Raw genomic sequence first — 23,696 nt, forward strand, 5'->3', positions numbered from 1 at the left:
ATCCATTTGATTAACTCCTTCAGGTTCTATGTCAATTGAGATTTCTTCAAATTTACCTTCTCCATGCAAGAAATCTTTGATCTCCTCGTCATCTTGAAACACTTGCCAACATCTTTGATTATCCGGGACTGTAGGACGGTGCTTTACATAGATTTCGAACTTGTTGCTTGAATTCATTGGTATCTTCAAATTACTTGCTGCTTTGGCCAATGCATCCGCAACACCATTTTGAATCCGGGGCACACATGTCAAAGTATGTTCAGAAAATCTTTTCAGGATATCTAAAACAGCATTTCTATAAGCTCTCATACGTGGGTGTTTGGCCTGAAATTCACCTTTGACTTGTTTGATAACTAGTTCGGAGTCGCCATATACTGCTATTTTCTTTGCCTTTAACTTCAGAAGGATTTTCAAACTAGCAATAAGAGCTTCATATTCTGCCTCATTATTCGAGCAATCAAATGCTAATTTATAAGAACATACTCGTACCTTGCTTGGAACTCGATCTTGGGCTGAGAATGGACTTCGAATCCACACACCAATACCAGCACCATCGCTGCCCACTGCACCATCAAAATCCATAGTCCAAAGACCCTCTTCATCATCTTCTAGGTGCTGAAAATCTGATGTTGTTGCAGTCATGATTTGCTGCCCATTTGTTTCAGCGATTGACCTTATGACAGCAGTCCTTTCTTCACTTTCCGTTCTCAATACTTCTCTGAAATTTTCTGCAATGCCTGGGATATCTTCTACTTGAACCAACTGACTATCTACCTCATTAAAATTATCAGCAAATAAAACAAAGGATTCTAAATCTGTTTGTACATAATTTACAGGATGATTTACTGGCTTTTCCTTGCTAGTAATCATATACTTCATCTTTTGCTCTCGGTACACCTTTCTCATTTGGCCAAACACCGGAATAGTAGCATATGAAAAATCAAGCTGAAGTGTACCCTTTAGCTTAGCTCCCCATGACCTTGAGAGCAGCATGCCAAACCGTGGAGGAATGTCCGCCACCACAACATCCATCAAAAGATTCTTTGCTGGGATTTGATCTAGACTCACAACCAAATCTTTAATCAAACCGATGCATCTCACCCGGCTGGAATCAAATGAGTATAGATCATGGTACTTTCTGGTAATGTCAAGTCCCAACTTCTCCATAATCGCCTTAGGCATTAGATTGTGTGATGCTCCCGAATCAAACATAGCATTATGAAGCACATAATCATGAATTCTCAAGCTGATATAGAATGGAGGAACCTCACTCTCGGGGGACTCACCATTTAGAGCTGGCCCAAAGATCAATTCCGGCTGGTCATCCTCTACGTTCACTGCATCTAACATTGGGTCAATGTTGAATACTTTAGAAATTTGTGCACGATATGTACTGTTCTTCATGACTTCTGTCAATGGAATGGTCAATTTCAATTTTGCAACTTCATTCTCAATGCTGAATGCTTGACTCTTTTCACCTTCCTTTGCCGGATTGTCTCGTTTTTCTGCTCTATCTTTGGGTACATTTGATGGCTGATCCATCTTGTTTGCTGGAACTGTTTGAGTTGATGAAGGATCCATGATTTCTTTACCTTTTCTCTGTGGAACAGCAGCACCATTCTTTGCCAAGTTGTCCGCCTTCTTTTGAATCGGATTTATGGGAATTGTCCGGTTTCTCAATTGCCTTTGCTGGCCTTGCTGAGCTGATAAAGCGTGTAAGTAACCTCTTTGATACTCTTCTGACTCATCTTGAAGTACAACATCATTAGATAAAATATAGTGCTCATCTTGAGGTGTATATGCATTACCTACCAGCTCTTCTTCCTCCGTGACGTATGTGGGCAGATCATCGGGAGTGAAGAAATGATTTTCTTCGCCAACACCTTCACCTTCATCTTCTGATTCTTGAGTGACATAATTTTGCTGAAATGGAGGTTGGATTGGCTGCTGCACGGCCGCTTCTTGTGCTCGTGTTTCCCGCTGCTTGATTCTATATTGGGGTTGCTGTTGTTGACCTCTGAAGTTTGGGTTTCGAACTTGAGGTTCCGGTTTGCCAAGACTAAGATTTTGGAATGCCTTTTTCATCTCCTCAACTGTACGAAGAACCTGAGAAGTGGATGCTGCCTCTTCTTTGATTGTGACCTTCTTCTCCGCTTTCATTCTTGCCCTTTTGTCATTCAAATTAGCCTCCACACTGACTGCAATTTTCTGCATTTCCTCCAAGGTAGGAGGATCTCGGTCCCGCAGTGAGTAGGCCATCTCCGGATCGAAACCATCCGGGAACTTAAGCAATGCGGACTTTCTTGATGGTTTCAAATCATCGGGTATAGCGTTATACACTGAATTAAATCTGATGATATAATCTTGAACCGACTCACCCGGATTTCGCTTGAGGTTGTTGTACTCGGCATTGATTTGCAGCGGGTCTTTCCTTATTTCCCATCGGTCCAAGAATTGATTCTCGAGTGCTTCTAAGGTGGTGATGTTGTTAGCTGCCAACCCTCTGAACCATTTTCTAACTTCTCCGGCAAATGTTTGCACGAACAACCGCATGGTAACATCTTCTTCATCTAACTCATATAGATCAAAGAAAGTGGACATTTTATCGATATGTTGTTGTGCTGTAGTACTTTGCGGAGTGCCATCAAACATGGGAATTTTGCTTTGGTAATCAGCAGGCATATCATGAAGATTAGCAGGCAATACAAGTGGGGCAAACCGGGCTGCCATTGTTCTTGGTAAGGTAGGTCTTGGAGTAGCAGGCGGGGTAGGTGTGGCAGTATGAGGAGTAAGAGGAGGAGAAGTAGTATGTGAAACCGAAGGCGAAACAACTGTAGATGGGGGATGAGTAACTATGGGAGTGATGGCAATATAAGGGGGATTTGACTGTTCATGCGCCGTGATAGAAGATCCAATATGACCAGAGATATTTTCAAGGAAATCAGCAAGAGTTGTAGCTTGTACACGTGTCTGGAGATTCCTCAAAATGAAATTTTCAACTAATTTATTATGCCTCTCGAATTCAATAGCAGCTGCAAAATCAGGATTAGGAACTAGAGTAGCAAGTGCACTTTCAGATTTAGCTTTAAACAACAACAACTCAAAACTTTCATCGAAATCAAGATCTTCAAGATACTCAAAAATAGCTGGACATGAATTAGATCTAACAATTGGTCTTGGATCAGTAGCCAGCTTGTTTTCGCGAATAGACTAGGAAAGGAAAAACCGCTCAGCCGTATGGAAACTCTTAGCCTATCATCCGAAGCTTAGAGTCCATAATGATACTGGGATAAAGATGTCACTGAAGTGAGAGTTTCAGAAGCTCACGGAGATTGACTGAAGCAGCGTTTATCTACTAACGCTGATGTAAAACAAGAGCGTGTTCAAAGGCTACCTGGCGTGACTTCAGGCTCCGTCTAAGACTTGCGAAACACACACATCAACACACAAACAAGTTTGTTCTCCCCAGTATGGTCGCCACTATGTTAGCGCTTGAAATTTCACCTAGGCTGAGATAGACAAATCTCAAGGCTACATCAAACCATTACACCTCGTAGCTAGCCCTACGAGGAAGGAGAAGGCTCTCTCCGGTCAGACTCAAGGTATTTTCTCAATGGGGTGAGCTGACCAATTAGGATCAAAAATATTAGGCTAGTAAACTGATGAGGAGGGTTGATTTAAAGTTTTTGGGGTTTTTGGTGGCAATTGGAGGGAGTGCAATTCAGGGTGTGGGGATTGAGCTCAGTTTTTGCAGGTGGGTCTTTGGGGCAAGGTAGGAGTTTGTGCTGATGCCTTTAGCTGAGATGGATGATCCAGGAAGAAAGAGAGGGAGCTAAAGAGGGCAAACAATGACTTTGAAATCCTCTTTAGACAGTGGAAAACATAAATATTAAACAAAATTGAAAGCTGAGCATGGCATGCATGAATTCAAACTTTATCACTTCTTTTGTTTAATTAGCAGCAATAGAATAGGAGATGGAACACATAAACACACTTACAATGACAAGTAGGAAACACACCATCAACACAATAATCCACAAGAATCCACAATGATGTCTGCAAAACCCTGGCCTTCCTTTTCCTCAAATTGCAGAGATACAAGTAAAATATACAATAGAGCTTCTCCCTCAAGAGTCCAACCATCAAAATGAGGATGAGAAGGCATCATATAGCTGATCTAACTCCTTTCCCCACCTCTAGGGGTCGAGCTCAGCTTCCTAGGAGCAGTTTGAACTAATTCTAAACTAAGAACTAGATAATAGGCAGTCAAAACAACTTGCCTCTAAAACTTAGGAAACTAATCCATGCATTAAATTTTCACTATTTACATCAAAGAAATTTCTAGAAGTGTCAAAGGAGAGTAAATGCATCCATGTGCCATGAAAATTACACCAAAGTTTCTTATTTACATGCCCAAAAGTCATCCAAGAGTAAAAACAGTGTTTTGCTGGCCGAAATGGTCAAATCTGGCAATTTTCCCTGAGTGGTTGCGCCCCTGATCCTGAGTGGTCGCGCACCAGGCAAATACCCAATTTTGCTGCAAATCGCCTTCTTCGACCTCTCAAGTGTGTTTGATTGCTCTCAAATGCATAATGAGGCTCCTTAGAGGGAAATTTGGCCTTTATATGCCCAAATTTGAAAAAATTAACTTACCAAACCCACTTTGTAATGTTTTTGCTTTGGCATTCATTTTAACACTGTTTTTGAGTTCATTTTGTCCTGATTTTGGCCTTTTGAATGTCTTAACTCCGTTCTTTTTGCAGGTTAGCCATCTGAGGGATGCTAGTGAGGAGACCAGGGTTATTGCCGGCATTTTGGAGAATTTTGAAAATTTTCTTTATTTTTGCAAATTTCACATGACCTTGGGTTTAAAAACAGAGTTTTTAAAACCAAGGTATAAATGATCTGTAGCTGATGAGAAATATCAATGGAACATATGTACATACCTCCTTCTGGCTTGCTGGGCACTCATGGACCTTTGACTCATGACCTTGCAGTGATTTTTGACTTAAAACCCTAGACCTAAGACTTGGGATCTCAAGACCAAAATAAACAAGTATAACACAAGCTCATTAAATGACATGACCTGCTCCAGCAAAACCAAGAAGGGAACAAAAGACCAGCTCCTCCATCAGTGTTATGGCATGCCTAATGGGATGCAAGACTGACACTGATGAGACACCTACTTATGCAAAATGCAAAGAGCTTTTGATCACCGATGGAGGGCTCAAGACCGACACTAACAATTTGAACAGCTGATTCATAGACCAACTGATTGCCCTTGTGATAGCTCTTACAACCCCCCTTAGATCTACCTCTGATTGTGTATTACTGATTGCTTTTACTCGGCCAAAAACCATCGATTAAACTGCAAACCGTGACCCAGAACCCGGATAGAATTCTCGTTTCTGCCCCAGCGCAGGCTCTGTGAAGAGGTTCTGCATTTCAACTCACTTCCCGAGAGGGCTACCTACGCTGCAATGCAGTTTCTCTATGTAACAGGTGCACTGATCAACCTAGCCTTGTGCAGCTGAGGTTCTTTGCTTCATTTTTTCAGTTTTGTCTCTGATTTTTGCAGCCTGTGATCAGTATTTCACTGTTTCAAACCCCTTTTCCTTACTGATATTCCGCCTCAGTTGTACAAAAGAAACTGTAGATGTTTTTATGTGTTTGTTGCGTCGTTTACAGTTTTCCATTGCAAAATTAGAATAGTCGTGCTGTCGTCCTTTGATTTAGATCTGTCGCAAGTGTCGATTTTGATCATAGGAGAAAGTTTATTTGTTGTTGATAGTCGATTATGCTTTTACTTTTGCCTTTGGTTTGAATTTGTGACTTTCTAGTGTCGAAACGAGTATTTATTTCAAAATCATAAAGTGTCGTAATCGTCTCTACCTTTTGATTTCGAAAAGAAGCTTGTTTGTGTTTGTCACTTGAAAGCAAATTCAGATTTGTACATCAACTTTCTTTTTAGGCATCAATATTAAGAAAGTGAAAAACAAAACACATGCATGTGCATTTGCATATTGGCAGTCTGTTTGGCTTGATTTAGGAAAAGTGCATTTACAGTGTGCTCTTTGCTCTTTGCGAAAAGATTGTGTCTTTCTTTTCCCCTAGTAGCTAGGATTTTCATTGCTGAAAAGAGATAAAAGTTTGTTTATCATCTTTAGATTACATTTTAGGAATTACATCTACATCTCGTGGTGATCCCAAAAGGCAAACTTCATAAGAAAGATCAACTTAAAATAAATCCAATGAACTTAACAACGCTTTGGAACTTAACGCACAACATTTAGAGGTCTAGGCTAGAGACGTATTCTGGCGTCGTAAAGCCTGGTAACTGTTGTCCTCACTAATGGTTGGGTGATTCCTCCACTTTGAGATGATAAGTGCCAGTACGTACTTGTGCTCCCACGTACCGTCGAGTATATATTGGGAGACGCCTATAGGCTTAAAACCTTTATCCATAGGAAGCCGTGTCGGTCGCCCTACTGATTGCAATGCACCGAACACAGCATTCGGGAAGATTGATTGCCGTACCGTAAAAAGTATTCTGCAGTTTTGTGATTGGTTTGGTACTCCCTCTACCTAGACCTCCAGAGCAGTCCCTTTCGTTCCTTTTCAGACTCCTTAACGGAAAAGGTCCATCTGAGCACTTGTCACTTCAGGCTCATTAAAAATCGAAGGAGACTAGAGTCATCTTTTGTTTTTTCTCGACTCTTAAAAACTGAAAAAACAAGTTGTGTCAAAGCGTGTTAAAATTTATTTTAAACGGAATATTCATACCCTTTTCCTACGTTGATATTGGGTTGAGAAAATGGAGCCTACCAACCAAGGAATTCCCCTTGGTGGAAATCCTAGTCCCTTCTCCTCTTGGGGAGATGTTGGTGCGCCCCATATGGCCACATTGTCGCTTCCAGGACTGACAATTGGCTTGCCAGTATGGTTCTTCTCAACCAATGTCGTTCAGAACACCACCATTCCTTAACAATCGAATCAGCAATTAGACGAGTCCAGAGTTGCCCACCAGCCTTCTACTTCCTCTAATTCTTCCTCTCCTCCTTCCTCTTCACTTGATGGAACTGGTAAAGCTAAAAGCCATGTTCCTAAGGAGAAGAAGGAAAAGAAGAAGAAAGAGAAGAAGAAGAAGGAGCCAAAGGCGAATGGGGGAAAATGAGTGTCGTCTAACGAAAATCCACACACTGCACCGACCAGGCCTAAATCGCCATGTGTCATTTGCAAAGGAGACCACTTTCACAGAGATTGTCCTTGCATCCCCCGGATACTAAGGGACTGGTCTCCTCATTTGCACAACCCGGTGTCGTCAACCTCTGGTGATCATGTTGAAAGCACACCGTCAACTAGTGAAAGTGAAGCCCCAGGACAAAAAGGGAAAGCTAGATTTCCTTGTAAACTGTGCGAAGGCAATCATGCCCTCCACCGTTGTCCCTTCTTAGACGAAGCTAAAAGAGTTTTGGATGATCATCCGATTTCATTGTTACGACTTCCTCCTGGATATAAAAAACTCTTGCCGAGTCCGTCACTAGTTGAGAATCCAGCTGGCCCGCTCAGGTGGTCGGCTGAAGCGCCTATCATTGAAGATAAACCAACTAAATCCATACCAGACAAAAGTCAAAAGGTCGAGGCGGCAGTTGACCCGGTCTTGCCTTCAGAGGTTTTATCTTCGGATGATACAGTCACTGAAGAGAACAAGGATGACACCGTCCAAATTCTCTTCATCAACACAGACTCCGACGAACATGGGGGCAATCTACCCATTCCTTTACTGCAGGAAGGAAGTTCGTCAGAGCCATACCCGGCCGTCTACTCGGTCCCACCTCCAAGCAACCTAGTTGTCTCCTTCGACTGGAATCAACTAGGCAGACCCAATTTACCAGCAAGCATACCATTCCGAATTATCGTTCAAATATATAGAATGGTCATGGCTGGTACCATCATAGATGAAGGGCCTTTTATGAGTATCCTTTCCTCTACTGCTTGGAAAGCGCTTGGTTCGCCATCGCTTTTGCCTGAGATGAGAAATCTGACAGGTTTTGATAAAGGAACCAGTCGACCTTTAAGGATCCTTCCCGATGTGCCCATAACATTGAGAGGGAAGACAGTTCGCATGAACGTAATGGTAGTTCAAGGACCCTTGGATTATAACCTACTCCTTGGACGAGACTATATTTATTGCATGGGAGCCATCGTCTCCTCACTCTTTAGAGTAATGTGTTTTCCGCACGAAGGAAGAGTGGTCAAGCTCGTGGACCAACTTTCATTTCCCGTATCACGCATAGCAAATAGTCATATACCATCCCTAAATGGTCTCTTCATGCAAGAAATGTCTCAATCCCCAGTCCGTCCTCCCGATAAGCGCGAGTAATTCGGAGGGATATGACTGAAACCCAGGGGGCATGCGTCCTGGTCTACTTCGGCAGGAAAACTTCGGGTATAGAGTAGGTTTCCGCGGGAGAATATGACTAGTTTGCACCCCGTCTGTGATTGGAAGAGGGGTTATTCTAGAATAAGATTCTCTTGTCAAAGTTATGTGAGTTGGCGAGCGCCGCCACTCACCTTTGTTTATCTCGGTAGACATCGTCGAAGAAGTGTTTTGTTTACGCCGTAAATAGAACAATCTTTGGGTAACCTGTAAGAGATAGGCCTCTCCCAATAGAACAAATGTTTTGTCTGCAAATTGAGGGGTAACCTTGAAACCATATTTTATACCTGGGGGCATGCAAACCTTTTGGTGTGCAAGCTGTTAGCGCTTGAGATTTCACCCTAGGCTGAGGAAGGTAAACCTTCAAGGCAACATCAAACCATTTCACTTCGTAGCTAGCCCTACGAGGTATGAGAAGGCTCTCTCGGGTCAAACTTGGTGGATTTCTCAATGAGATGAGTTTGACCAATTAGGAATAAGGATTTTAGGCTAGTAAACTGATAAGGGGATTTGATTTAAAGTTTTTGGGTTTTTTGGTGGCAATTTGGAGGGAGTGCAATTCAGGGTGCGGGGATTGAGCTCAGTTTTTGCAGGTGGGTCTTTGGGGCAAGGTAGGAGTTTATGCTGATGCCTTTAGCTGAAAGAGATGATCAAGGAAGAAAGAAGAGAAGCTAAAGAGGGCGAACAATGAATTCGAATCCTCTCTAGACAGTGGAAAACATAAATTTTAAACAAAATTGAAAGCTGAGCATGGCATGCATGAATTCAAACTTTATCACTTCTTTTGTTTAAATAGCAGCAAGAGATTAAGAAATGGAACACATAAACAGACTTACAATAGCAGTAGGAGACACACCATCAACATAATAATCCACAAGAATCCACAATGAAGTCTGCAAAATCCTGGCCTTCCTTTTCCTCAAATTGCAGAAAATACAAGTCAAAAATACAATAGCACTTCTCCCTCTAGAGTCCAACCCTGAAAATGAGAAAGAGAAGGCATAATATAGAAGGTCAAACCTCTTCCCCCACCTCTAGGGGTCGAGCTCAGCTTCCTAGGAGCTGTTACAACTAATTCTAAATCAGTCACTAGATAATAGGCCAGCACAACAACTTGCCTCTAAAAGTTAGGAAGCCTATCCATGCATTAAATATTAACTTTTTACATCAAAGAAGCTTCTAGAAGAGGTAAAGAAGAGTAAAAGTATCTAATGCCATGAAATTTACACAAGAATCCATCAATTACATGCCTAAATAATCAACCCAAGTGAAAACTGTGCTTAGCTGGCCGAACTGGTCAAAAACTGGCAAATTTTGCTTGACTGGTCGCACCTCTGGCTTGACTAGTCGCACCTTTTGGCAGCGCTGTTTGAGGGCCTTCCCAGAGTCCAAATCAAGTGCAGGATAGCTCGTTGGAAAGGTCTGGAAGTATACTTTCCAACCCAACCGGAATTTCTGAATTTGGAGTTGATTTGACCCCTAAAAAATCAAATCTCCCAAGACTGCTTTCTGCAACTCAAAAAAGGGGCAGAAAGTCAAAATTTGGCTGTATTTTGAGCTTTTGGCTGCCCAAATCTTCACAAAATTTGAAACCCTTCCATAGGCAAGTGTACTTTTACAAGAAAAATCCAACCATGTAGAGTTTTCCCCGTTCTGAGCTGTATCGACGACTCGTCTCGTACGGGGTGAGACGAGTCGAGTGGCCAAAACCTGTAAAATTCCAAAAAAATGCCAAAAATGCCTCAAAATCCTCAAAATTTCTTGGTTTTGCTGCTAGAAGAAGGCTAGTCAGTATCATGGTGAGTAAGAGAGGCCTCAGCCAAGATACGGAGCGGGTTGGTCTTTTTCCTCCTCTTGCGGGCCTTCGACAACTTCCTTTGGAGTATCTTCATTTTTGCCTTGCAAACGTGCAACCTTGCCCAGTAATGGTTCTTCATGTTTCGTAGCAGCCTTTTGTCCCGGTTGGCTTTCTCTAACAGCCTCTCCAAGTGGGCATTCACCTGAATGAGCATGGACTCCCGGTCAGCAGGCAATGGGTCCCCAGGCCTCCTACGGTTCAAGCCTCTATTACCACGGATCCTCCATAGCTCGTCAAGTTCTTTCTCCGCCTCTAATTGTCTGTTGCACTGCTCCAGATAAGTGATGGTCCATTGAGCCATTTCGAGCTTCTGCTGCAACACGAGGTTCTCCTCCTCTCTCTGTCTGATAAGCTCATAAAAATCAGAAGAAGGAGAATGAGCATCAAAATCAATGAAATCATGACGTGTATCGCCAGCTCTCTCATCCTCAATCATGGGCTGCTTGCCCCTCTCTGCTACCTGTGCTGCTGTCGGCAACGAGGCCCCTTCCACCTGGTGTGGAGATAACACTTGCTGATCTGATGATGACGACGAGACCCCTTCCACCTGATGTGGAGAAAATACTCGTCGAGCTGCTGCAAACAAGGTCCTATGACCCCTCTGATATGTACACTGTAGTGGGGAAACAACATGTGTAGGCACAATAATCTCTGCCTGGCGTGATGGACCTCCCTCCTCATGAATGATCTGTGGCTCTGGCTGACCTCTCTGTGGCTCTGGCTGTGGTCGTGATGTCGCTGTAAAAACCTCATGAGAAATGAAGTCTACCCATGAAATGCCCTGCTGCCTCAACTGATGGGAAACAATGAGCTGAATGAGACCATGATGGCACAGACTCCTATGCTGCTGGGCTGGGGTCCGCCTCTGAAATACGGATGAAATCCTCTGAAAGTCCTGGCAGAAGAAAACCGGGATGTTCATCATCCTCACCCTGGTAAAGTGCATCAACATGCGAATATGACAAGTGGAGACCAGTGAAAATCTTCCGTCACATGTAAAGTATTGCATGATAAGCTTCATGATCGAAACATACTCCGCCTGGAGGAATCTGGAAGGAAAGATTCCTGACAAGTGGCTCACAAATGAGGGCCTGACATATGGCTCAAAAAAGATAAAGTCCAGCAGTTTGCGCTTGGGCCACACTTCCCCTACATTCGGTATCTCGGTAGCCTCTGAAATCATCTCTGGAGATAACACAAAATTCACCCCTGCAAGAGTGACCTGCCCATCATGAAGGTGCAAAACAAATAAACGTGCCAACTCACTATGATGCTGAATGTGAGCAAGCCTCTCACAGAACTGAAAACATGACATGTACCGAAAACCGTTCATTGCCAAAGGACAAGCCTGCAATGCTGCCAAAGAAGTAGGTTCCTGTCTCCTATGATGACCACCCCTCTTAGGAACCCTCTGCTGTACCACCACTTCTGTAGCTGATGAATGGTCATCACTAGGCTCATAACTCTCGGTGTCTGACATGGTTTTGGAACCAGATGAGCAAGCTGAAAGGTAAATAGAACTGCTGCCTCTGCCTACAAAATGTTGAGAAGTATGCTGTTTTCAAGGGGAAAAATCATAAGGGAACTGTTAGGGGAGGGATTTTTAATAAGGAATGGGAAATAAAAACAGGGATTTCTAGGAAAAATTCACAAAATGTAACACATACCATCTTATCATTTTTAAGAAATCATTTGCAACGAAACCATGTATGATAGGGACCAAGGGAAAGAACATATATGACAGGGGGTATGGGGCAGCATTATCCATTTGATTTTTATCCTTTAATGAAGCAAACTCTGCTATCTGGACGGGATTCATATGCATTTAGTGATAAGGGAAAGAGAGCTTCACTTGTATTTTTATCAAAAGGAGATTTGACAACTTCAAGGGAATGATAAAAAAGGGAAAACAGAGTTTATTTTGGGCAGCACAGCAACACGATTTTATAGACCAAAAACACAGCAATATGTCCATTATGAATATATACACAGCTGCAATCTTTGATTTTTCTTTTTATAAATTTCATAACAGCAGCTTGCCTCTTTTTTATACCCAATAATATCTTTGTTTTTCATATTTGGGTCATTTTGGCATTTTATTTTTATTTTTCTTTTCATATCAATTTTTATATATATATATTTTTTTTATATTCTTTTTGTTTTATTTTCTTGCTGCAGGTCCATGTAATTTGCTTGCTGTGGGGAAGGAGAAGGGCAATTTAGGGTTTGTGGGAACATGAAGGATATTAGGGTTTAGCGAAGAAATTTGGGAAGGGAAAGATTTTGAAGGAATATGGGATGGAAACCTTGTATTTCTGGCAAACGATATAAATGAAATAATAAGATAAACATGCAGCAACATTTGTGAATTTAATTGCCAAGGGAACAAGGATGGGATAAGAGGGATTTTTACCTTGAAAAACAAACAAAACCCTAGCAGATTTGCCTACATTGACAACATTTAAATTCACCATTTATCTTGCAAATTTTTGAAGAAGAAAACCATGAGACATGTCATCATTCACTTATTCCTTGTTATCACAGATGAATTTGGAGCTTACCTGGTCGATTTAGCAATTTGGGAGGGCGATTTGGGTGATTTGGCAAGTTTCTTGGCAAACCCAGCTCGACTAGTCGCACCCCTCTGACTCGTCGCTCCAGTTCAAAAATTACACTGTGAGAGCAGCTCTGACTCGTCGCACCTGCCCAACTAGTCGCTCCTCCAGAAATGACTAAAATCGCAGCCAAATCGCCTTTCTTTGCTTCTCTTTGTGTCTTGCAAGTTTGTCAATGCATAATGAGGCCATGAAGAGGGCTTTTTGGTCTTTATAGGTCCACATTTAAAAAAATTAAAACATCAAACCCACTTTCAAATGTTGCATGTTTTGGCATTTAATTTAACACTGTTTTTTAAGTTGCACTTTGCCTGAAATTGATTTTTTGAGTGTTTTCACTTGGTTCTTTTTGCAGGTTGATTCTCTGATGGATTCTGAGGAAGAAACCAGGGTTGTTGCCGGCATTCTGAAGATTTTTGAAAATTTCCTTTATTGTTGCCATTTTCACATGACCTTGGGTTTAAAAACAGAGTTTTTTAAAACCAAGGTAAAAATAAGCTGTAGCAGATGAAAACTATCAATAAAACGTAATTACAAACCTCCTTCTGGCTTGCTGAAGACCATCAGACTTTTGACTCATGACCTGGCAATGATTTTGACCGAAACCCTATACCTAGACTTGGAATTTCAAGACAAAAATGAAACAAGTGTGACACAAGGTTTTTTCAAATGGTATGACCTGATTCCAGCAAAGCCAAGAAGGGAACAAAGACCAGCCCTCCATTCAGTTTTATGGCATGCCTAGCGGGATGCAAAACTGACACTAATGAGACACCTACCTATGCATATGCAAAGAGCTATTGATCACCGATGGAGGGCTCAAGACCGACACTAACACAAGCGAAGAGCAACCATTTATTTTTTTAAATTTTTAGGTCCTCCCTTTAAACCCGTAGGCTAACCCTTTAAACTCGTAGGATTGGTCGTTTCCTAACTTGCATAAAGAAAGGATGTGGGCCAAAGATCAAAAACCTTGCCATTTTTATATGAGACATTTCTATAATACGACTGGATTAATCGAGCAGTTTTAGCACATAGTTCAAGCTCGCTAAAAAATAAACATAAGATATGAGCAAATGTTTCCACCCGCGTTTAAGCTCGTTAAAAAATGAACTATTCCCCGGTAAATAACCACCGTGAATGTAGCATTTCAGCCATTAAAGCCTTGGTCGTGTTTGCACCATCACCTCCACTTTTCCATTGGCCGATCATTCACCTCCATTTGATTGTTTACCCATTTTGAGGAACAGCTGCGAAGATTGATTTCACTGGCCATCCTTGTGACACTGCCGTGATTGGAAAATTCCAAACCTTACCTGGAATCAGCTGCTACCCATTTTATCACTCGTTCCTCAAAAGACGAGTCTTCTTTAAGCTCTTTTCTGACTCGTAAAATATGAAAAGATTGCCGAGTTATGGCCTTCCAACTCGTTAAAGCGACGGGAAGTGCTATCCCTCCTCTAGATTTTAATCTTTTTGGACCTGAGGGATTATTGCACAAAAAGATTGAGCGCATGTTTTGTTCGGCTCGTTAAAGCGATCGAAAATTCATCCCTTCTGTATTGTTTTATACTTTTTCGGACTTAAGGGATTAGATGACGAAAAAGGAATTTTGGAGTTACCTTTACATACCTTTTCAGACTCTCTAAAACTAAAAAGGACCGAGTTATCTTTGTCGTTAGACTCGTTAAAAAGATTAATAGCGACAAACTTGTCTTTATACGAGAACGAGTTTCACTATCGCTAGGCTCGTTAAAACATAGCGGTGGGTTTGCCCGAAGGGAAAATTATAGAACAAGCATATGTTATCCTCCTCAAGCTTGAAAAAAATAAAGAGGTACTGGTCAGCAATGACTGGGGAAAAATTGGGAAGAAAACTCAAAGAATCTTTATTGGTAGCAAGTCGCTCTTGAACATGACACTTCCACTCCATGCCCGAGTCGGGTTGGGTTGTTTCATTCACCGGTCACATCGCCATGGTCTCGCCATACCATCCACATTTGGGGTTAATGCTACCAATCCATCACATAAGTGTCGCCGACATGTTCAAGATGTTAGACTCCGTCTCATGTCGAGATTGATTCTTCTTCAAAACCCTGTTTTGAAGAAGAAATCATTAATTTGTTGTTTTAGATTATGTAATTTATCTCCAGCTTTTCAAAAGGGAGCAGCTTCCTCAGCTCCTATCTCTGCAAAAGCACAAACACAAAACAAAGCATCATCAGCAATCAAAGTCTGGCAATTTAATAATCAAATCAACAATGCCTTCCGCTCCTTCATCCATTACTCGTATACGACAAGCTTTGAATCTTTCCAAGATCAGTCTACTTCAAACAAAGATGACGAATCTAAAATAAATCAAAATCCAGTTTTTCATGTAGCAGAGGCTGCCTTGAATGAGCAACCAAAAATCTCCAAGTGTGTTGGATGAAGTTAGAGAGGGGTCGCGTGGGAAAGAGAATTCTTCTGGAAAATTGATGCTGGAGAATTGATGTTGCAGGTCCAGATCTTGATCAAATATTCATAGCCTCATATACCCTTGGCAGGCTATCAAGATTCAAGATGGAAAATGAAGCATTAGCAAATGGCAATGCAGTATCCTCAATTGTTGCTCCTAATCCTCCAGCACGTTTAAATGATCATCTGGCAGAGTCATTAAGGCTTGAGCATCAACTAATGAGAGTGCCATTTGAACATCTAAAGAAATTAATGAGGACTAGCAATCGAACTGTTGAGAAAGAGATGAATGCTGTAATGTCAGGTGTTACAGAAGCAGCACAGAGGGACATGTCAAAAAAGAGGTTGTTCAACATCTGAATTCTCTTGTTTCACGACTTCAGGGCTTGAAAAGAAAGCTAGATGAGAGCAACAAGAGTGAGCAGTTGCAAGTTCAAAGGTGTCGTGCCAGGTTGGACCATTTGAGTGTGCTTCGGGCAGAAAATCAGCAGGAATGGAACAACATACGAGGATACTTGTTGATTATATGCTACGCTTATCCTATTATGACACTGCTATGAAACTTGCCAAGGATAGTGCCATACAGGATCTTGTAGATATTAATGTGTTTATGGGTGCAAAGAAGGTCGTAGAATGCTTGCAAAATAGGGACTGTGCTCCTGCACTAGCTTGGTGTGCTGAAAATAAATCTAAGCTGAAGAAGGTTAAGAGCAAGTTAGAGTTCCAGCTCGGGCTGCAAGAGTTTATTGAGCTTGTTCGAGTTGACCATAGCATGGATGCAACTGCATATGCTCGGAAGCATCTTGCACCATGGGGTTCCACCAATATGAAAGAGCTTCAGCATGCGATGGCTACTCTTGCTTTCAGAAGCAATACTGATTGTGCAACATACAAGGTATTATTTGACGCAAAGCAATGGGATAATTTGGTCCAGCAATTCAAGGAGGAGTTCTGCAAGCTATATGGAATGACTGTTGAACCACTGTTGAATATTCACCTACAAGCTGGGTTATCTGCTCTTAAGACTCAATTTTGCTACGAGGAAAATTGTACAAAATAAGACCCACTGTCACAGGAAAGCTTCAGGAATCTGGCTTCAAATTTACCTTTCTCAAAGCATATCCATTCTAAGCTTGTGTGCTACATTTCAAAAGAACTAATGGATGAAGATAATCCACCTTTGGTTTTACCAAATGGTTATGTCTACAGCACTAAGTGCATACTATAAATCTTCCAGCCTTTCAGGAAATGAGTAGCAGAACTGCATACAGCACATAGCTTCAATGCAAAGAAAGGAGATGATGTTGAATCGCATTTTGGGATATGACTTTCTTGCAATAAAGACATTGGCAAACCGCGGCATGATTGTAGGTGTTGGTCGTCGAATAGGTGTTGGGAAAGAATCAGATTTTTTCGAGGTTGCCACAGAAGATGGTAGAACATTGGCAATGAAATTGCACAGATTGGGTCGGACATCGTTTAGAGCTGTTAAATCTAAGCGTGACTATTTGGGACATCGAAACAGCTATAATTGGCTCTACCTTTCAAGACTTGCCGCTCTTAAAGAATTTTCCTTTATGAAGGCCCTTGAAGAACACGGTTTTCCAGTTCCTAATGCAGTAGACTGTAATCGACATTGTGTTCTGATGTCTCTTGTTCCAGGGTCCAAGTTAAGTAGCTACAACATCCAAAACAAACATGTAATATTATAATTGGCCTAATTGTTCGACTGGTAGGACACGGTCTCATCCACTGTGATTTCAATGAGTTCAATATTATGATTGATGACGAGGAAAATGTAACAATGATTGACTTTCCACAAATGGTTTCTGTCTCTCATCGCAATGCGCAAATGTATTTTGATAGAGATGTAGATTGTATATTCAAGTTCTTTGAAAAGAGGTTTGTCACCTCTGCTGCTGAGGGGCCATGCTTAAATCAGATGCCATTGATGATAAGGACTATGTGGGGAATAAACGACTGGAGCTTGCGGGTCAGTTAATTGCTTTGCTCTTTGAGGATTTGTTCAAACGTATGAACTCAGAAATCAAAAGGCAGGTTGAGGCTACATATTCAAAGCGGGTATAATTGTTTGGAGATGAATCCAAACGCTTCACAGCAGAAAACGAGGAGCGATTGCCTATGTTTATTTTTAGCAAAGGGAGTGACACCTGTAATGCCACCTATTCACCAGATTCAACAGATTTCAGTGGAAAGAGCGCTATTCTCTCTTCAGGAAGCGCTGATTGTTTTTTTTTATTTTATTTTATTAATAATGATAAAAACAAATGCCGGGTCTTGGGGTCGATTGGTTTTCCCCCAGCTGTGTTTTGTTTCATATATTAAAAAGAAAAAATTCATTTGGTGGTAGGAGAGAGGGGAGAGTTTCTGAGTGCTGAGAGTGCTGGAGAACATAGCTTTCAATGTACAGTTTTTGGCAGGGATTTTTAATGAAAATTTCACAGCTCTGATTTCTGAGATCCCTGTGGCATGATGATTTAGCATTAGTTTTTCCCTTGTTTCATATGTAATCTGTTATGTTTCATTTCACTACATGATCATTTCTAACTGAACAAATGAAGTGTTTAGGTAAGAATTCATGCCTGCCATGCTCTGCCTATAAGTTTGTTCATGTTTAAATGTTTTCTACTGTTTAAGGAGGATTCAAAGTTATTGTTTGCCCTCCTTAGCTCCTCACCAGTCTTGCCATCCCGTTTAAAACTAGATTTGATGCTAAATGTCTTGCCTACCTTGCCTCAGTCGATAACCTGTGTTGTTCATTATATTTCTCTGTTTCAAGCTGTGATTTTGCCCATGCAGCCCAGAAAAACCCCGTTATTTAATTAAAAACCCCAAATCAATCTTTCTGATCAGTTTACTAGCCTAATATCAGTGTTACCTAGTTGGTCATCTCATCCCATTGAAGATCTACCGAGATTGACCGGAGAGAGCCTTCTCCTGCCCCGTAGGGCTAGCTACAAGGCTGAATGGTTTGATGTAGCCTTGAGGTTTACCTTTCTCAGCCTGAGGTGAAATTTCAAGCGCTAACACAAGAGAAGTCATCCAGAAAGGCCACCTGTGTCCCGCCCACTACCATACATTATACTCCATTCTTTCATGACCGCCACCCTGAACCATATATCATCAGATCGTTTTCACCTCCATCAAAATCATTTGCTCCGTTCTATGTCATTAATGTGGGATTCATTAAGGCCCTCTTGTGACGGATCACTTCTTGTCAACATCAGCTCATTATCCAAGAAGTTGATCTAGGAACACCCCATTCAGTACTTTGAAGCTTGCATGCCTCAATGGCAAGTTTCTCACTTCCGGCGACAGGTATACATCAATGACCTTCGACCGAAATATTTTGCGTGGTGTTCGACGCCAAGTCCTTTATTCACACCACGTGAATTGTACTGCAGTACCTTGAGGGTCATTATCATTATCGGTGATTCCTCTCGCGCTTGTTAACAGTTTACATCATTTACTGATAATCAAGCGATGTCTTTCCTTGTTCGACTTCAAAACATTTCTCACATGGATCGACTTGTACTTCGAGTGAAGATCGGACGAGATTGAAGACCCCGGATCTAGTTTCATCCATCCGGGTTGCGATATATATTCAGGAAAATAAAGACATTGAAATGTATAGCATTGCAGCACAGATAATCATCCTACCAAAAGGATGATGGATCTATCAGAATCATCAGTCTACCATCAGACGATTGTCTGTCCTATGTACATGAAAATGAATTTATAAAGTTGAGCATGGGAATGCCCGCCTCAGCTAGATCATGAAAGCAGTATGAAGATAATGTATTGTATCTTATTACAGGTCTCCTCCCAGCATCGAAAGAACTTCAGATCCTCCTAATAAAGCATTTCACCCGATAAACGACCTCATACTTTAGGGGGCAACTGTTATAGACATTTTTTTGCCTTACAGCTCTAAGAATGAAATGTCCATAAACCAAGGGCTCCTAAGTCCCTAAAAGTGTTGTTCTAACTCCTAAAGGAACAAGGTCAACAAATTACAGCTTCTCCCAGAAGTTCTCCACCAGAAACTGCTCAGAATTAGTCAAATCAGGATCATTTCAGCTGCTCCACTAGCCAAGTGCGTTGCATAGCACCTAAGTCCACTAGCTAGGTGCATTGCAACGCACCTAAATGCACTACCAGGGTGCGTTGAGCGGGAAATGACAAGTGGCAGAGTCATTCCACGAGGTGGAGAGACAATGGAAGCTTCCAGAATCTTCTCCAATGACACTTGCCTCACTGAATTCGACCAAGGATGAGTAAGAGGCTCTCAGTCTCCAAGTGGAAGCAAGAACTGACAGAGAGAAGCCACTAATCAATTCATGAGATGACTCATCCTCCTTGCATACATCTATATATGGATCCCTCATCCCAGAGATCCAGAGGTTGGAATTTTGCACATTGTAAGGAATCGCTATTGGTTTTGAGATACATATCAGAGAATTGGGTGATCTATGCTTTGTTGGGGTTGAAGAAGGGACTTCTTTGCTGGGAGGTTGATGCTAGGTCAGGAATCATCGGTTGTAACTCCTCCTGGATCTTCTTGTATATCAATAAAACTATTTGAGTTTCTTCTCCATGTTTGTGTTTCATTGATGCTTGTTACATTTGTATGGTTAACTTAAATCTGATCCTAAGTTATTTATGAATATAAACCCATGTATTTGTATAGTTTCCTTCTTCTGTGATCTTACAGGTACTTGGTGAAGCTGGGCAAGTGAGGGAGCAGGTAGCTGGGAGCTATCGAAGAGAAGAGAGATTGGATCAAAGGACTAGCGCAAGACACAGGTTGGTTCATCCTATTCCTCCTTGTTTATAGTTCATAAAGAAGAATACAAAAGTAGTTTTCTCTGTTTGTTTCTAAGGTAGCTGTCACACCTTAGTGGGATAGAGTAGATCTAAATGGACACTTTTCCCGATAACAGAAAGGTACATACTACAAGGTATGTGTGGTTTTTCATTAAAAAAATGGCTAAAATAATGCATTAGGGTTTTTGCTAAAATTCTAGGCTTTAGCAACTTTGTTTTGTGAAGAGTTCCTGGTATCTAGGGACTATAAATCCTAGATGAAACTTGAATAAGAACATCCTAGTGAAAAACCCTAACCCTAACTGGTTTGTTCCCTCATAGAAGCCCTAGATTTCGTTATCTATGGTTTTAAATAAGGAATCTAGGACCTGGTAAACTTAGTGAGGGTGGAATTGTTTGAAATCTAGGGTATGGCATCAAAAATCCTAGGGATGATGTTTCCAAGAGAAATATCAAGGGATTTAGGGTTTGTGTCTAAGAACCTGTTGTGGCCTGCAACAACCCCCCCTTTTATTTGGCATTAGTAATAAAACTAAATAAATGGGGACCCTTCTAAAAAATAAAAAACTAGCACTTATATTTTCCTTTGAAAAAACGTTCTATCATAAGCTTAGGAAAACACCCGCAAAACCCAAAAACTTAAGTTTTATGATAAGTTTTGAACAAAATCGTTCTCGTAACAATAAAACATCGCATCGCAAAGGGTAAAGGAGGACATCATATAATCAAGCTTTCAAAATTATGAAAACGCGATGCAAGATCGCGTGCCTTAAATACTCATCGCACATCGCGGATTTCATATACCGCAAGTATCACCTAAGATAAAATATCCCGATCCAGAAATATGCAATTAGGCATCTCGTAAATCGCATCTCGCAGACGCATAAGGTAATAAATAATTGTTAATGGAAAGGATTTGCAATATTGCGATCTGTGATATTGTGAAGCAAATCGCAAAATCGCTTTATCGCAGATCAGCAAGGCTCATTATTCAATAAAGTATTTCTCGTAATCCGATACCGAGTTATGGGCATTAATGTCAATTTAGTGGTTAGTTGATGTTCATTTATGAGATAAGATTTTAGATCTGATCGAAAGGTTATTTCACGTAGGGTGATATATTTGATATGATTTTGGCATTAAGAGCTTTCCCGTCACCTTATCTCTTACCATTATTCTTTCCTTGCTTGTAAATTTGCAAGAGCAGAAAGCAGAGTAATTTACGCAGCAGTGTTCAGAGCGTAATGGGAAAGAAGGGAAAACCTCTGATTTCTGAGGACAAAGAGATGACGCCCTTATACACAGACACCACATGTAATAGAGATGTCGGCATAACTACTTGGGAAGGCATGTACAGTCTGCTCAAAGAAGAAAGTCCCAGATTCATGGAGGTTAAAGCAACAATAGACTCACGCGGGTCATCTGAGGCATCAATTACAGAACTTTCATGTTCATTCTTGCACCGGATAGCAGCAAGACCTAAGATTCTTCCATACACAGACATGGTCAAGTGGGTACTGGACAATGCTGATATATCAAACAGATAATTTAAGTCTCAAAGCCAAGATCTCATTGGGTCATTCACTCCACAAGATTTAAGGCTTATGCATCATCTACCAGAGTCACAGACAACCTATAACAAATAGTTCGTGGAGAAGTTCGCCAAGGAAAACGAAGATTTGGCGGAGTGCACCAAGAACTGGTCAACAAGGGAAGAACCATTGAAAAAGGACAAACATGGTATGTACAGTACTGGTTCCCTCTCTTCCCCATATTTCTTTGCTGCTGCTATGCTCTGTAGACTATTTGGAAGGCCCGACGTCAACAAGTTTTCATCTGAGTGGCTACCCCTATTATCTGAGCCACTAATGCCACTATTATGGATTGGGCACAGATATTGTCTGATAATTTAGCTACAGCTATTTGGAGCTACCGGTCCAAAAGAACTACTACTCAAAGGATTTATCCTTCTTTCTATTTAGTTGCTTACGTTATGGATGCAATCTATTATGTTTCCAAATTTCCTTTAATGGGTTGGAAGTGGACTACACAGAATCCCTTTCCCATTCACATTTATCATAAGGAATTGTGGGATTCCAAATTCATCCCATATTTTTACAAAATTTGTCATGGAATTATGTTACCTCTTCACAGAATGTTGTATAATAAGGACGCCCCAAGATTTTCTCCCGAAGCAGAGGTTGATATTATTTGTGTTGGAAGATGGTTTGGGGAAGAATTTTTCACCTATGTCAGAGTATTTGGAAGCATTGTTTCCCCTCATGTGCTACCCTTATATGTTCCTGATAAGTTATTGGCTCAAGAAATTGCCTACTAGACCTGCGGGGTGGGAGGAATGAGCAAAGAGTTGAAAGACAAGAAGAATACCATTTGGTCATAATTTCCTGTGGCCTGTGTTTCACTGTTTAATTTAGGTCATGCATTCAAAGAAGTAGACCATATGTTCAATCTACGACTATACAAATTTCCATGGAGACAATTCGACCCCTTTGGATGTCATTAAGAATTTTACTACTGTTGTCAAGATAAAAGTATTTTCTAAAGAAGATGATCTTTTTGATGTTATCTTCCAACAGAAAAGCACACTGAAAGAAGTTTGGCATATGGCTCAAATTCAATTTCCCTTGGCAGAATTCCAAGAATTCAAATTGTACAGAGAAAAGAGACTAGCAAACATCCCCTTGGATAAGTTGCGCTTAGAACTAATAAGGGAGCCAACTCCCAGTATCAGTTTAAGTGGAAGTTCAGGTATAGATAAGTCGAGGTCTAATTCTGGGAACGAATCACTAGAATGCTCTAAAAGGTCTGAGAATGACCATAATAAAAGTGAAGGGTAAGTAAGATATACTGCCCAATCTAAACAGCGCCCAGAGCAACAGGTCTTGACTACACCACGGGTAAACATTCCCCCTCCCCTCATCCAGCCACCAAAGCCATTGAGAACTAAGCTGGATAAAGAGTGGGAAACATTTAATGAATTAATTAATACTGAGGAGCAGAACACGAAGACACCTGAGAATACAGTGCAGAAAATGACAGATATGGTCATCGGAACAGTCAGCAATGCTCTAGAAATGGAGTATATTCCCATTGCCCCATCGTCTGAAATCATGCTCAAGATAGAGGAGATTCCTCCTCTAGATGTATTTTATAGTCTGTAGCACAAGGCAATGGTAAGAAAACAAAGATAGAAACAGAAATTGGACAACGTGCTCTCACCTGAGGCAAAGCAGCTAGATGTCCTCTGACGAGACCCTACCACTGACCTTACTGAAAATCTGACTAAGTTATCCCAGATCGCAGGAGCCTATGCTTCTTCTACCATTGACAAAGCATCCGAGGTATAGTAATTACTTAACGATAGAGAGGAACAAATCCAAGTTCTGCAGCAACAGCTACAGCAGGTTAGTGCCAACTGAGAAGCAAAGGAGAAGTTAGAAAAATTACAAGAAGATTT

At 41.2% G+C, this 23,696-nt stretch overlaps 1 pseudogene; it reads left to right on the forward strand.

The window, feature by feature from the left end:
- The first annotated feature begins 15,460 nt into the window (after positions 1-15,460).
- On the forward strand, positions 15,461-16,598 carry LOC149186319 (protein MAEA homolog pseudogene; annotated as a pseudogene).
- The last annotated feature ends 7,098 nt before the right edge of the window (positions 16,599-23,696 follow it).

Source organism: Pinus tabuliformis, chromosome 3_1 (assembly GCF_031772625.1).
Source record: "Pinus tabuliformis cultivar Carrire ecotype Pingquan chromosome 3_1, CPIR1, whole genome shotgun sequence".
Lineage (NCBI taxonomy): Eukaryota > Viridiplantae > Streptophyta > Pinopsida > Pinales > Pinaceae > Pinus > Pinus tabuliformis.